Consider the following 16,679-nt stretch of genomic DNA (forward strand, 5'->3'; position numbering starts at 1 on the left):
GCTGAACTGGAAAGCCTTCAACTCGCAGCTCAGCCCTGGCTTGCAGCTGTAGCTCAACAGCCTGAGCACGGCGTCACTCATCAAGTCAGAGCCCAGCAGCCGGCCATCCTTCAGCATTATCGGGGTGTCGGCCACCAGCTCCGGGGCGGCTCAGACTTTCCTGCGGCCGTTGGTCACCGTGCATTCCACCCTGGTGAGTCACCAGCCTTTGGCCCTCAGCAGGAGCACTGCTGCCATCGCCCCTATCCTCAGCATGCCCACCAACATCATCTCCGGACAGTTTCTGCAGTCGGCCTCAGCGGACGCAATGGCTAAATGAACAGCCCAGTAATCAAGACTAACCTTAGCTGCAGTTTTTTTTTTTTTTTCTTTTCTTTTCAAATCAGGGGCTCTGGACTTGCTAGCGGAGCCTCTTCATCTTGGAGTCGATCTTTTCCTGAGCATCCTGGACGCTAAAGCCTCCGCCGACAGCCGGCTCCCTTGAAGCCCCCTCCTGGCAGCCGACAATGTAGTAAGCGCGCATGCGCACTCGTGCTCGCACTGCGCGACAGATCAGGGATCAGGGAAGCATGGGGTATGAATGCGCATGCGCGCTTAGCGTTTTATTATATTAGATGCTGTAACAATTTGACTATATACTTTTCTAGTGTTTCAGATCTGCTTGGTCAAAAGTGTACTGGAAATTCTAGGACTGCATCAATTCTTATCCTGATGATATCATTGATTTGTCATAGAAACATAGAAAGATGATGGCAGATAAGGGCTACAGCCCATCAAGTCTGCCCACACTATTGACCCACCCTTTTAAGGCTAGTGACCCCCACTTTAATGACCCACTCATTTAAGTCTATACCCTAGTGACCCTATTCGTTGGCATGACCCTCGCAGGGATCCCACATAGGTATCCCATTTATTCTTGAAGTCTGGGATGCTGCGGGCCTCGATCACCTGTACAGGAAGCTTGTTCCAATGCTCTATCACTCTTTCCATGAAGAAGTACTTCCTGGTGTGTCCACGAAACTTCCCCCCCCCCCCCCTGAGTTTGAGCGGATGTCCTCTTGTGTTCGAGGGTCCTTTGAGAAGAAAGATATCATCTTCCACCTCGACCCGTCCTGTGATGTACTTAAATGTCTCAATCATGTCCCCCTTCTCCCTACGTTCTTCGAGAGTGTAGAGCTGCAATTTGTTCAGTCTTTCTTCGTATGAGAGACCCTTTAGCCCCGAGACCATCCTGGTGGCCATCCGTTGAACCAATTCAATTCTGAGCACATCTTTACGGTAATGTGGCCTCCAGAATTGCACACAGTATTCCAGATGAGGTCTCACCATGGTTCTGTACAATGGCATCATGACTTCAGGCTTCCTGTTGACGAAGCTTCTCCTGATACAACCTATCATCTGCCGTGCCTTAGATGAAGCCTTCTCCACTTGAGTGGCAGTTTTCATGTCTGCACTGATGATTACTCCCAAGTCTCGTTCTGCCATAGTCCTAGTTAAAGTTTCTCCATTCAAGGTGTAAGTTCTGCATGGATTTCCGTTTCCGAGATGCATGATCTTACATTTCTTGGCGTTGAAGCCCAGCTGGCAGATCGAGGACCAACTTTCTAAAGTACGCAGGTCCTGCTCCAAAGTATCCTGTAGATTGTAGCCGTTTACTATATTGCATAGTTTGGCGTCATCAGCGAATAAGGTTACCTTACCTTGAAGCCCTTGAGTCAAATCCCCAATGAATATGTTGAAGAGGAGTGGGCCCAGGTCTGAGTCCTGCGGCACTCCGCTGGTCACCTCCGACGTTTTAGAGAGGGTACTATTAACCACCACCCTCTGAAGTCTGCCACTTAGCCAGTCTTTAACCCATGCAGTTAGTGTCACTCCTAACCCCATCGATTCCATCTTATTTAGTAGTCTGTGGTGTGGGACGCTGTCAAAAGCCTTGCTGAAGTCCAGTTCCTCTGCCTCCATTGCTGGTACAGGAATACAACTCATTTGTCTGGACTGGTCTAGCAGTATTCAGTGAAATGAAATTAGCAGGTTAAAAAAATTTCACCATACTTTTAATGTTCCCATATTTCTGTTTGCTCTCAGGTGCAGAGTTCTAAAAGCTATTCTAGTGCTGGAGAAAACTAGAAATGCTATGGGGCTCATAAATGAAACAGCAAAAGTCTAAAAACCATTCAAAATCGGCACTTGGACGATCAGTAATAAAAAACGTCCAAGTGCTGATATTCGAACAGGGTTTTAGACGTATTTAAAAACAACTTAGGCCTTCACAGAGCTGCTGAATGACCAGAGCTAAAAAAGGTGTTTTAGGAGGAGTGGTAAGGGCAGGATTTGGGCGGGATGTGGACTGTCCTAGACTTAGTCGTACTGCATGTATAACCGAAGGTTTTACAACACTGCCTAGAAGGAACTTGGACGTCCTGATTTAGGCCATCTAAAACCAGGTCTAAGTCCACAAAAGGTATCCAAAGTGACCAGATAAGCACTGCAGGCACAAAGTACAGACCCCCCACACACAGCCCCAGTGATCACTGACCCCCCCCCCTAAAAAACATAATAACAACGTTACATATCTGCCTCCAGAACATTAGCACCTGGCAGCCTGGCATAAGAAAGCCTAGTAGAGCTGCACAGAGGTGGCTTAAGTGGTCTTTGGGGTGGGTTAGTGAACCAAGGAGAGGAGGACCCAGGCCCATAAGCCACTCTAATCATTGCATTCATGGACAAACATGTGCATCCCCCCAAAAAAAATCTTAAACCATGTTGTACTGCCATATATGTGGCTCCTGCAGCCATAAGGGCTATTGGGGTGGTAAATAGGTGGGTCTAGTAGATTCTGGGGGTATTTTGGGGGGCCCACCATGACCTATAAGGGAGCTGTTGTGAGATGTTTATGTGGCACCCTTTTTGTGATGTTCACAGCAATGCCCTGTAAGGTGCCCCACTATTCTGTTGCCATGTCTGGATGTCCAGTCCATTACTTTTCTGGCCCCTCCCACATCCAAAAGTCTTTTTCTAGGCGTTTTGACGTGGACAAATTTTTGGATGAAAATGGGGTATAAAGATAGCCGACTTAGCGGTCTGGACGATCAGACAGCTGGATGTACAGTTGGACGATTTAAAAAAACCCAAAACCGCTGGATGTAATTTTTGAAAATGGACCTTTTCCTGTGTCCAACTTTGGACGACTTGTGAGTTAGGCCAAAATGGACTTAGACGTTTCTTTTGATTATGCCCTTCCACATATTCTGATACTTTCATTAGACCAATAAAAAATATGTTGCCCTACATAACCTTTTAAGATCACAAATGTGACTGCAACGCTTCAACCCACTGTCCTGAAATCTGCCAAACTCAAGCTGAGTGTTGAGGTACTACCTCTCAGATACAAGCTTGCTCCTCTTCCCCCAGAGGCTATGAATTTATGGCAGAATGCTACTTTGGTCTCTCTCTTTCTTGCTGTCCGTTTTTACTGCCTCCAGATTCAAAGAATTTAGTTTGCTAATCATCATCTAATTTTAAAGTATTAAATTTAAATGATTGTTTGAATTTAGTCTGTATTGTTATTGAAACCTGATTTGATTTTTCTTAACAAGAATGGCAGTAAAGCTAATATTATAAATAAATAGCAATAGCCACCTTCTGTGCTTAAGGTGAGGGATGTACACAGCCCAAGAGAATGCAACTCTCAAAGTCTGAGATCAAGCAGTTGGATGCTTTTTGAGACAGAAGACTCATTTTAAATGCGTCTCTGTGTGATTTGGGTGGGATGTTGATATAAGTAAGTTGTCATTGAGCTTTGAGCTGCAGGTGAAGTGTTGCTGAGTGTATTTTTCTCTTCCTCTTTCCCCTCCTTTCTCTGCTCTTTTCAGCTCTCTGTGGGCTGGCTTCTATTTCTCTGTAGGCTGCACTCGCATTAGGTTTCAGTACTGGAGGGAGAGAAGGAAGCCTATTCACGGGAAATGTTCAGCAGGCGTATACAACTCCAGGATTACAGAGTATATACTTCAGGAGGCTTGCTTGCTGTTCACTGTGGCTACTTATTTGACAAGTTGTGAGGAAGACTTCTACAGACCTAGTGATTGTCCTGACCTCTGCAGCTTGAGGATACTGCTTGACATAACGGATCCTTCTGGGAAAGTAAGGAGCGATTCTCCTCTTCTGCTTAGGTTAATGTTTCCTTTCTGATGGTACCAATTCCAGGGATTCACGTTCATTCCTCAGTTAGATCTCTGCATCCCGTGGGCTGGGGCACTCTTTGGTCTGGGACAATGGATAATAAAGTTTTGCTGGGACTGCCAGGTGCAATATTAGTTGGCTACTTCTGAAAAGAAGATCCAAGCTTTCTCAGTCTCACTTTGAAAAGGTAGGTGGGTCAACCTGCCTTTTTATCAAGTAATTGGTTTCATTATTCTGGGTACAGGTGGCTTTCTGTAGAGTCCAGGGCAACCCTCAGACACTGTAAGGAAAAATGGAGGTTGCACAATAGGAGAGGTTTCTTAAGATGAGAAAAAGCAAATGTTATTAGACACTCAACACTTTTAAATGTTAAGATTTCAACTGAATGTAAAATAAAATTCAAAGTTGCCTCATATTCATACCATACTATCCATTTTTCTTCTATACGATAACTTTTCAGCTAGGGTTCAATGCGATTTACAACAAGATTTAAGACAGGACATGTACATTGAATGAAGAGTAGGGTGTAAGCTCCTGGGATCTGTTATAGGTCCAAGGGGTCTTAAGATTCTTTCTGAAGATATAATACTGGCATGGTTATCGCAGGTGGACAGGGAGACCATTTCATTTCCTGAGTCCCTGGTATGCAAATGTTGATTCATGCAGCTTCCTATGTATGCCTGAAATTGGGGGGGGGGGGGGGGGCTACTTTGCACCGTTAGTGTGTTCTTGCATTGAGGAATGAGTATTTAACTGTGATGTCTGTGCTAAGTCCTATGGAATTCTCCCTGTAGATAGCTTTGTGTACCATGCAGGCTGTCTTGTACTGTATGCTTCTCTTCACAGGGACCCAGTGTAATTCCTTTAGGAGTGGAGAGACGCTTTCATATTTGCCCTTTTGGAAAATCAATCTAGCCGCTACAATCTTCTGTAATTGTATTCTGCAGCCCACTACTGTGGGTTTGTGTGTGCATTTGGAGTCCTAGAAGCAGAGTTTGGATTTTGGGAACACTACATGTCATTGGTAGGAATTGTTTGGGACAGTATGGTGGCAAAAGGTCAGTATGTTCTATGTCCTTTGTATAATCAAGAAGGGTATTACAACCAGAAAGAAAGAAGTTATCCTGCTGTACCTTAAGAAGGATATGGCATTGCTCGAGAGGGTTCAGAGGAGAGTGACACATCTGATAAAAGGGATGGAAAACCTTTCATATGCTGAGAGATTGGAGAAACTGGGTCTCTTTTCCCTGGAGAAGAGGAGACTTAGAGGGGATATGATAGAGACTTATAAGATCATGAAGGGCATAGAGAGAGTAGAGAGGGACAGATTCTTCAAACTTTAAAAAAATAAGAGAACAAGAGGGCATTCGGAAAAGTTGAAAGGGGACAGATTCAAAACAAATACTAGGAAGTTCTTTTTTTACCCAACGTGTGGTGGACACCTGGAATGCGCTTCCAGAGGACGTAACAGGGCAGAGTAAGGTACTGGGGTTTAAGAAAGGATTGGACAATTTCCTGCTGGAAAAGGGGATAGAGGGATATAGATAGAGGATTGCTGCACAGGTCCTGGACCTGTTTGGCCACCACATGAGCGGACTGCTGGGCATGATGGACCTCAGGTCTGACCCAGCGGAGGCATTGCTTATGTTCTTATGTTCCTATTAGCAGGATTAGATTGGGTGAATTATTCTTTTTCTTGGGGGGGTTAGGTAGGGTGTTTGCAATTAGATGAGTTTCTTTGTTTTGTGATTGGGTTGGGATGTCTGTGGGCATTCATTTCCTCTATGGTTACGGTAAGTTGTCTGCTTGTGAATAGATCACTGCTTATGTCTGTTTGGTATTAGGTCATTCAACTTTGATGATGTAGGGTGACTGAAATTGGTACTGAGTGTCTCTGGTATGATTAGTTTGATTACCTGTATTTTTCAGGTGACTTAGGATGGATCCATGTGACTCAGTGAATCCCTTATATGCCTAATCTTGGTGACTGAGGGAACTCTGTAGGTTTGATAGGCTGGATGCCTGTGATTGTAAGTTTCTGTCCCTCTCTAGTATGATTAAGTTAGAAGCTTTTGACTTAAGAGTCCCTTTGTTCCCCTGGTTTGGTAAACCTAAGAACATAAAAATAGCCATACTAGGTTAGACTAATGGTCCATCTAGCCCAGTATTCTGTGTCCACAGTGGCCAATCCAGGTCACAAGTACCTGGCAAAAACCCAAATAGTAGTAACGTGTGTTTGTGAGTGAATCCCTGTTATTTCTCTTGATCGACTAAACTCTGATTGACAGAATCTGTGTTTAGGTTGAATGCCTATAACAGGATCTGTGTGTGTGTGTGTATGTGTTTTTTAACTTGGTGAGGCTGTACTAAAGGAGGCCCTGTTTCTCTTTTGCTTGATGAGACAGGATATTGAAAAATAAGCAAGTACAGTATATCTGTTAATTTGAGGAAGTTGGATTTCTCTGATCAAGTGAGTCTCTGTATATCTCTGGTTTGGTTAGATTGTATGACTCAATGGGTAGATTGTATGACTCAATGGGTAGATTGTATGACTCAATGGGATTTCATTAAGTAATCATAGCTGAGGAGATCCCCAGGCTGGTTGGTTAGGTTGGGTGACTTGAGTCTTTTGTTTCTGTTTTGCTTAGTTTGGATGTTTGGTGCTGAATACCTATGTATTTCCGGTTTCCTATGAGTGACAATGATTGAGTTTTTGTATTTTTCTGATCTGGCTAAGTTTAGCAACGGAATTTATCTTGTGTCTCTTCCCCCCCCCCCCCCCCAATCAGGACACCTCACACAGTATTCTGCTTGGCAACACTGCTTAAGGCCAACAGGATGAGGAAACTAGTTAGCCTTTACACAGATTTATACAGATACAAAAATATCAGCAGTAACTATGGAATCATTGCATCTATTCCCTTCTGCCAACACCACTTAACAAGTATGTTTGACTAGAACAATCAAGAGAACTTGATTTTGTAAGAATTATAATATACAGTACTTGGGCACAGTGGAGGGAGAGGAATTGTACCTCTGCACTAAGGGCTCCTTTTACACAGAAGAGCTTTTTACTGCAGGCTGGCGAGGTAAATGCTCCGATGCTCATTCAATTCCTTTGAACTTCGGAGCATTTACCTCGCTGGCCCGCAGTAAGAAGCTCTTCTGTGGTTTAGTAAAACCTAGCGTAAATGAGATATTAAATGATTAAATTTAGTGCACTTTCTAATGAAATCAGTAACTACTAAATTATGTCAGTCTTGCTTAAAGCGAATATATTGTCCCATTTATTTTTAGATATGGCACATAAATAGGAGGGGCAGGATTATGGAATTTACTGCCAGATCAAGTACATTTATGCAAAAATGTTGAACAATTTAGGCGACTGCTCAAGACTCGTTTGTGAAAGAGTTTTGTTGCTGAGCTAGGTCAATTATGCTTATGCAAAAATGTTGAGCATTTTAAACTGCTCAAGACTCATCTATTTGGGAAGGATGTTTTGTTGCTGAGCTCAATATAAAAGAAAGGGAATTATGTTAATGTGTGTAGTTGTAGCTACATAGTAACATAGTAGATGATGGCAGATAAAGACCAGAATGGTCTATCCAGTCTGCCCAACCTGATTCAATTTAAATTTTTTAAATTTATTCTTCTTAGCTATTTCTGGGCAAGAATCCAAAGCTCTACCCGGTACTGTGCTTGGGTTCCAACTGCCGAAATCTCCGTTAAAACCTACTCCAGCCCATCTACACCCTCCCAGCCATTAAAGCCCTCTCTAGCCCATCCTCCCCCAAACGGCCATATACAGACACAGACCGTGCAAGTCTGCCCAGTACTGGCCTTAGTTCAATATTTAATATTGAACTAAGGCCATAGTTGTTCTTCCTGTAAATGAACTGTGTATGTGTAGCTGTAACCTGCCTAAGTGTCAGATGGGAAATAAATTTTAAAATAAATAAAATCGTCATTACAGTAGTTTATTTTAAAAAAAAGTTCACATTTTTAAATAAGCATTTATGTAAGCTTGAATAGGTCATAGAGACAGGGATGTATCTAAGAATTGCCATACTGGGACAGACTGAAGATCCATCAAGCTCAGTTTCCTGTTTCCAGCAGTGGCCAGATGCAAGGCCACTTGGAAATGATTCTTGATATTGGGTAACTAAGATTAGGTTATTTATTAATATTGACATCATCAGTTGTATTAATCTTGGAATTTGGGTATTAGAGGAAGGTTTAAGAAGAAGCTCATTTAAAGATCATAACAGGAAACAGGCTGTTCATCAGTATAATTGCAGTCCAACAAATCAGATGAGAATCTGGTGAGCAACAGAAGGCTTATGTTGATGATTTTGTGCCTTATGTAGGAATGCTGAAAATAATCTTATGTTTGCAGATGATACAAAAATTAAGTATTAAGTTCTATTGTGTATTCTTTTCTGTTGTGGCCCCTCAACTTTGGAATACTCTTCCCGCTCTCGGGAGAGAAGAAAAAAATCTAGACCTCTTCAAAGGCCTTCTTAAGAGCCATTTATTTAAAGATGCTTTCAATATCTAAAACCTTTCTGCAGCCACCTCCAATCAATCTATCTAAAGAAACTCTTGTAGCGTTTCCCTTCAGTTTGTTCTTTCCTTAATTGTTTCTCTATCCTATATCAATAGTATTTCCTCCCCATTTACCTATCGTTTCATGTTAGTCTAGTCCAGTATGTCTTATTTAGTTACGCCATTTGTTTTAATCTAATCTAATTTAATCTTCACTCATACCTATACAGGCTCAAGGCAACTGTAAAGAGAGGTAAGAGAGGAAAGAAAGAGGAGGTGGCTAAATAGGAGGGAGAGGAAGGGAGAGAAAAAGAGGGGGGGGGGATAGAGGAAGAAGGAAAGAAAGGGAAAGAGGAGAGGGTAAAGGAAATTAAGTATCGAACAGATGGGTTTTCAGTTTTCTTCGGAAGATGTGGCAAGGTTCAGTTTTGGTCCTTTATTGTTATTGGTGTTTTTATTTTTATTTTTTCCTCTTTATATTTTATCTGTAAACTTGCTTAGAAGTTAAATAAGCGACAGAATCAAATTTTAATAAAAACTTGAAACTTGTACAATGAAGGTAAGTAAAAAAAGAAGTTACAGGTTGACAATGATAAATTGGTAGCAAGAGAAAATTGATAGTAAATGAACTTCAGTGTATACTAATGTACAGTGATGCACTCTGATAGTGGGAAAAGTCTGCTGTGCACAGGGTGGATGGTATGAGATTAATTCTGGCACTACTGAAAAGATTCTTATGACATAAAGCTGCAGCAAGGAAGGTACCAAGTATATGCAGCTGTGGATAGAGAGGAACCCCATGATGAGGCTGTCTTATTCTACAGCTCTATAAGACCCTCATGAGACCACATCTAGAATCTGTTGTGCAATTATTCAGGGCAACTTAGTAACACCAAGAAAAAAAGCAGTGGCTATATTAGTACAGGGGTGGGCAACTTTGTACCTTGAGAGCCACAACTGAGTTGGGTTTTCAGGATTTCCCCAATGAATATGCATGAAATCTGTTTGCATGCACTTCCCTCCATTGTATGCAAATGTTTCATGCATATTCATTAGAGAAATCCTGAAAACTGACTGGGTTGTGGCCCTCAAGGACTAAGGTTGCCCACCCCTATATTAGTTAATAATAAACTAGGAATGACTATGTAAACTAATTATGTGGGAGACAGAAGCAAGAAAAATAGATGACATCTTTCCATTGCATAATAATCTTGGCAGTTCCCATTTGGAGTACAGGCTCCAGGTTTTGATTACTATCCTCATAAAATATATTTACATATTATACAAAAAGTACAAAGAAGGACTTTTGGGACTTGTATGTATTGAAAGATTGTCTAAACTATTCCTATTTAATTATGCTACAAAAAAAAAATAATCCATGCAGTGATCCCATAGGGGATTTTTTTTTAAATTATTATTCAAGAACAAACAAGAAATACCAACTAAGGTTAAGAGGAAATTTATTTGATCATGTTCAGAGAATGGAGATTTTTTTTACTGAAAGATTGACAATGTTCTATCACATTTTGTAAATGGAAGCTACCATGGCTTTAGGTTAGCTATTGGAGGGTTAGTCTGGATGTGATTAAAATAGCAGATGAATATTGGAAGGATGCAGATGGCATGATATACAGACAGCAGTTGGAGAGGTTAGGCAGGTTGCAATTTGGTTTTGTTGGAGAGGTAAAAAGAATGATTGACAGAAGAGACAGGATGCAGTGGGTGAAATATGTGGGATGGGACTGATGTAGTTCCAACACTGGGAGTTAGAGGGAACAGCAAGTACTATGGTCTGTGAGATAGACGGATACATAATATATAGCATGATTGACATGATATACTATATAAAATGACATTGGCATAATGTGGGGTATGGTGATTAACATGATGAGCTTGATGGCAGATGCAAGAAACTTGAAATGGAGTTTGTGTTATGCTCTTCTAGAATATGATTGGTGTTATGATACTGCATGTGAAAAAGGCGTCTAATGTGTTATACAAGTTATGGTTGGTCTAGTGTGCAACATGATACAGTGGTCCCAGAAATACTTTATAGTTGAGTAAGATATGATTTAGTACGATCACTACATGTTTAGAGGAGCATAATAAAAAAAAAAGTCTTAAGTCCGTTTTGGGCCTAAGGTGCTAGTCGTCCAAAGTCGGCAGCGTTCAAAGTCCATTCTCAAAAAATACATTCAAAATGTATTTTTTTGAGAATCGTCTATTTCTATGTCCAGCTGTTTGATCGTCCAGACCGCTAAGTCATCTTATCTTTATACCACATTCTCGTACAAGTCCCAAATGCCTAGAAAAGGACCTTTTGGATGTGGGAGGGACCAGCAAAGTGATGGACTAGCCATCCAGACATGGCAACAGATTAGTGGGGCACCTTACAGGGCACTGCTGTGAACTTCATAGAAAGGGTGCCACAAACATCTCACTACAACTCCCTTATAGGTCATGGTGAGCCCCCCAAAATACCCTCAAAACCTACTATACCAACCTGTCTACCACCCCAATAGCCCTTATGGCTGAAGGTGGCACCTATATGGCAGTACAGTAGGGTTTTAGTGGATGCACATTTTTCACCATGAATGCAATGGTTAGAGTGGCTTATGGGTATGGATCCTCCTCTCTATGGTTCACTAGCCCCCCCCCCCCCCTCGACTACTTAAGCCACCTCTGTGCAGCTCTACTAGGCTTTCCTATGCCAGGTGCTGATGTTATCCCAGGACAAGCAGGCAGCATATTCTCACATGTGGGTGACGTCATCCACGGAGCCCCAGCGCGGACAGCTTTTCAAGCAAACTTGATTGAAGTTTCAAGTTTGCACACTGCACCACGCATGTGTGTGCCTTCCTGATCCACTAGAGGGCGCATACCCTCCTCATGGTCCTCAGTTCTTAGTTTTCCGCTGAGCCAGAAAGACCTTGTCTCTCTTCTCTGCGTTCTTCTAAGTGCCTTTCTGGCACCGCGGCTTCTTTATTTTGTTAGGGAGTCGCTGTGCGTTTGTTAATTGATCGTGTATTTCTTTGTTTCAAAAAAAAAAAAAAAAAAAAAGAGGACTTTTTATTGTGTTTTTCCTCCGGCAGGCCCTTCTTGGGCCTCAGCCATGCGGCTAGGCCTCATTTGCCTGCAGCTGTATTTTCTTCTTCCCTGGCCTCTCTCTGGGCTCACCTCGTGTGAGCAGAATGGCCGGGACCCTCTTTCCTTCGTTGGAATCGGACTGTGCAGCTTCGATCCCCGGTAAGTTTTTCTTTCTTTCTTTCTTCTAGGTGCGTTACCTCGGTAACGCCACCGGCTGAGTCTCAGGCATTCCAGGCATCGAGTGCGATCGTGCCCGCCTCTACGAGACCTTCAAAGCGTGCCTCCTTTCATGGGAATACTCATATCGAGGTTGCCCTTATGGAGTGCACTGCTGCACCTTTATTACCAGTTTCATTGGTACGGTGCCGACTTCTGAAACTCGATGTGCCTCGACGTCGACTGGAGCTTCGTGCCTCGACGTCGACTGGAGCTTCGTCCCTCGACGTCGACTGAGGCTTCGTGCCTCGACGGAGGCTTCGTGCCTCGACGGAGGCTTCGTGCCTCGACGTCGACTGAGGCTTGGTGCCTCGACGGAGGCTTGGTCCCTCGACGGAGGTTTGGTGCCTCGACGGAGGCTTCGTGCCTCGACGGGGGCTGTGTGCCTCGACGTCGACGGGGGTTTCGTGCCTCGACGGAGGCTTGGTGCCTCGACGTCGACTGAGGCTTGGTGCCTCGACGGAGGCTTCGTGCCTCGACGGAGGCTTGGTGCCTCGACGTCGACGGAGGCTTGGTCCCTCGACGGAGGTTTGGTGCCTCGACGGAGGCTTCGTGCCTCGACGGGGGCTGTGTGCCTCGACGTCGACGGGGGTTTCGTGCCTCGACGGAGGCTTCGTGCCTCGACGGAGGCTTCGTGCCTCGCCGTCGACTGAGGCTTGGTGCCTCGACGGAGGCTTGGTGCCTCGACGGAGGTTTGGTGCCTCGACGGAGGCTTCGTGCCTCGACGGAGGCTGTGTGCCTCGACGTCGACGGGGGTTTCGTGCCTCGACGTCGACTGAGGCTTCGTGCCTCGGCGTCGACTGAGGCTGCGTGCCTCGACGGAGGCTGCGTGCCTCGACGGAGGCTGCGTGCCTCGACGGAGGCTTGGGGCCTCGACGGAGGCTTGGTGCCCCGACGGAGGCTTGGTGCCCCGACGGAGGCTTCGTGCCTCGACGTCGACGGAGGCTTCGTGCCTCGACGTCGACGGAGGTTTCGTGCCTCGACGGAGGCTTCGTGCCTCAACGGAGGCTTCGTACCTCGACGTCGACGAAGGTTTCGTGCCTCGACGGAGGCTTCGTGCCTCGACGGAGGCTTCGTGCCTCGACGGAGGCTTCGTGCCTCGACCTCGACGGAGGCTTCGTGCCTCGACGTCGACGGAGGTTTCGTGCCTCGACGTCGACGGAGGTTTCGTGCCTCGACGTCGACTGAGGCTTCGTGCCTCGACGTCGACGGAGGTTTCGTGCCTCGACGTCGACGGAGGTTTCGTGCCTCGACGTCGACGGAGGTTTCGTGCCTCGACGTCGACTGAGGCTTCGTACCTCGACGTCGACGAAGGTTTCGTGCCTCGACGTCGACTGGGGGCTTGGTGCCTCGACGTCGACTGGGGCCTGGTGCCTCGACTGAGGCTTTGTGCCTCGACGTCGACTGCGGCTTGGTGCCTCACCACCGCCTGAGGCCTTGTGCCTCGACGTAGTATGCGGCTGGGTGCCTCGACGTCGTCTAAGGCTTTGTGCTTTGATTTTCTGACTCAATGTCGACTGGGGCTTGGGGTCTCGATGTCGACTGAGGCTGTGTGTCTTTGTACCTTCAACGTCGGCTGCGGCCGTGTGCTCCGCGTCATTTGACGCTGGTGCTTTGACGTCGCCTGAGGCTTGTGCCTCGACTGAGGCTGAGGGCCTCATCGTCGGCTGGAGCTCGGTGCCTCGTCGTTGCCGAGGCTTCGTGCCGTCGACGGAAGCTTTGTGCCTTGACGTCACTTGGGCCGTTTTACCTCGGCAGCGGCTGAGGTATTGGGCCTCGGCGTCGACTGCGGTTTTGCGCCTCGGCGTCTCCAGCTCCGGTTTGAGAGGCTTCCCCGCTTTCTCTTCGGTTCATTCCGGGCAGCCGTGACGGAATCTTGTAGTGCGGAGTTTGGTTTCCTGGAGGAGACTCTCTCCCTGCTCCGGCTCTATTGCTCCCGCCATGCGTCATCTCGCTTGGCGCAGAGTGTGGCTGAGGATCCGAACCTCCAGGGTCGTCTCGCCGCTTTTACTTGCGTGAGTTCTGCGCTTCTTCAGGCCTCTCTTGCGGTGGCCACTAACCGCCTCTCAGACCGCGACCGGTCCTTCGCCCCTCGGGACGCCTCCAGCTAAATCCCGTCTGCCTTGGTGGGTTGGTCTCCTTCTCCGGAGAGGCCCTCTGGATACCTTTCTTGTGTTATCTCGGCCTCCTTCGCAGCAGCCGCAATAGCTGCAGCAGCGCCGGGTTAGGGTTCAGCCGCCGGCTTCGGCGACTCCTGGCCGTCCTTTTGACTATTCTCGCATAGCCTCTGGGTTGCTCCCCTTCTGGGGATTCCTCCCCTCCCTTTGGGAGGGGTGTCTCTGTGTCTACGCACCGGGAGTATTGCCTCTCTTCTGTCGGTTGGGCATTCCCATCCTCCCTTCTGTGTCTGGTCCTGGCCCTTCGTGACCTGCACTAGTTTCTAGTACGGGAGTGGGTCAGACTCTGCCCACCCCGGTCTCGGGAGTCCGTCGGGGCGGACCTGGACCCAGTTTGTCTGCGCTCCTTCTTGTCTCGGCCTCAGGGGGAGGCCCTTGTTTGTTTATGCCGGAAGGTGGCCCCTCTGTCCTCGGTCCGCCTCCGGTCTTTTCTGCCTCTGCCTCGGCAGGCTGCCTGTCGGCGCTTGAGTCAGCTGGTGTCTCAGCGGTCTTCGGCCTCGGCTGAGCTGTTGCTGATCCTTTTTGGATCAGGGGTCTCCACGGTGATGTCCCGCTGTTCGTCTGGTTTCATCTTCGTGTTCCCCGCTGGACCCGAGCATCTCAGTGATGGCAGGATCGGGATCCCGCTTCCCAGCACATTGTGGTGCCTCCCTCCTGGACACGCTCGTTTCGTTGGTGGGCCACCACTTCGTATCCCCGCATCAGAAGGTTCTGCCGATGGACTCCTCGGCATGGGCTTAGGGGTGCACCTCGACGGCCTTCGGACTCAGGGTCCTTGGTCGGGTGCAGACTGTCGCAGCCGCATCAATCTGATGGAGCTCCGGGCCATTTACAATGCCGTGGTGGATTTTCGTTATGGGTTGCAAGATTGCGGGGTCCTGGTGCGTCCCGACATCTCGGTGGCGTTATTTCTGTGACCAAGCCAGGGTGTACAGGTTCCCTGTTACTTTGCAGGGAAGCCCTTCGTCATTGGCAGGGGACGTTACACCACTGCTTCTTTCTTCGGGCGGTGTTTTTCCAGGGCGTGCAGCATTGTCTGTTGGACACGTTGAGTCGCCCTTTTCGACCGCATGAATGGTTGCTCCATTCTCGGACTCTGCGGCATGTGGTTGTTCGGTGGGGAACCCAACAGGTAGTTCTGTTCGCTTCGCCCCTCACTCACTGGTTGCCTCGATATTGCTCGAGGATGTTCTCCTGGGTTCGCATCGAGGAGGATGCTTGCCTTCTCGATGGAATGGGCAGGTTCCTCTATGCGTTCCCTCCCTTTACTCTGATTCTCGGGTCTTTGATACACCTCCTGTCGGTCTGCGCCACCAGGATCTTGATGGCTCCTCTGTGGCCCTGGCGGCCATGGTTCTCCCTGCTCCTCCAGCGTGTCAGGGAGACTCAGCTTCTACCTATGTTCCCGTCTCCGCTGTCTCAGTGTTGCGGTTTCTGTTGCATTCCAATCTGCAGTCTCTACACTTATCAGCTTGGTTCCTCGCAACGTGCCTCCCTCCTTCTGTTTCTCTCAGTCGGTGGGGGTGTTCTCGAGGCCTCTCGAAAGATCTCCACTCGGCAATGCTTTTCCCAGATATGGTCCTGATTTGCTGAGTGGTGTGCTGAGCACCGCATGGATTCGCTCTCTGCCTCCTTGCCTTCAGTGCTGGATTTTCTGTTGCACTTGTCTCGGTCTGGTCTCAAATCTACATCTATTCGAGTCCACCTCTGTGCTTTTGCTGCCTTTCTTCGGCCGCTAAATGGGACGCTGCTCTCCGTCCACCAGATGGTTTCCCGTTTTATGAGGGATTTCTTCATTGTACATCCCTCCGGTGGTTTGGGATCTTTGTGTGTTCCTGGCTCAATTGGTGATACCTCCATTTGATTCCATTGATGAAGCTCTTTTGAATTACTCCACCTGGCAGGTGGGTTTCCTGGTTGCTCTCACGTCTGCTCGCAGAGTCAGTGAGCTGCAAGCTCTGGTTGCGGACCCGTCTTTTCCTGTATTTCATCATGACATGGTGGTCCTGCGTACTCAACCCCAGTTCTTGTCCAGGGTGGTTTCGGACTTTCCTTTCGATCTTTCCATTGTTCTTCCGGTCTTTTTTCCGAAGCCCCACTCGCCTCCTAGCGAGGTGGCGCTTCACACAATTGACTGTCAGAGGGCGTTGGCTTTTTGTCTTCAACGCACTCAGTCTCCTTGGACGGTTCCTCAATTCTTTTTGTCCTTCGACCCTAATTGGTTGGGACGCCCAGTTTCCAAGCGCACCTTGTCCAACTGGTTGGCTGCTTGTTTTTCCTTTTGCTACGCTCAGGCTGGTCTCGCGCTGCAATGTCGAGTCACGGGACATAAAGTCCGAGCGATGGCGGCTTCTGTAGCTTTCCTCAGGTCGACGCCTATCGAGGAGCTTTGCAAGGCTGCCACTTGGTCTTCGGTTCATACTTTCACCTCCCACTACTGCCTGGATACTCTGTCCAGGAGCGACGGCCGGTTTG

General features: G+C 47.1%; 1 protein-coding gene across 1 annotated transcript in view; it reads left to right on the plus strand.

Annotated features, from left to right (window-relative positions):
* SHANK3 (SH3 and multiple ankyrin repeat domains 3) overlaps positions 1 to 16,679 on the plus strand; it is a 924,054-nt gene that overhangs the window by 37,019 nt on the left and 870,356 nt on the right. The window contains exon 2 of the mRNA XM_033958997.1: positions 3,873 to 4,140. The gene's annotated coding sequence lies outside the window, so the exon portion shown is untranslated. The remainder of the gene's footprint in view (positions 1 to 3,872; positions 4,141 to 16,679) is intronic.

Source organism: Geotrypetes seraphini, chromosome 9 (genome assembly GCF_902459505.1).
Source record: "Geotrypetes seraphini chromosome 9, aGeoSer1.1, whole genome shotgun sequence".
Taxonomy (NCBI): Eukaryota; Metazoa; Chordata; class Amphibia; order Gymnophiona; family Dermophiidae; genus Geotrypetes; species Geotrypetes seraphini.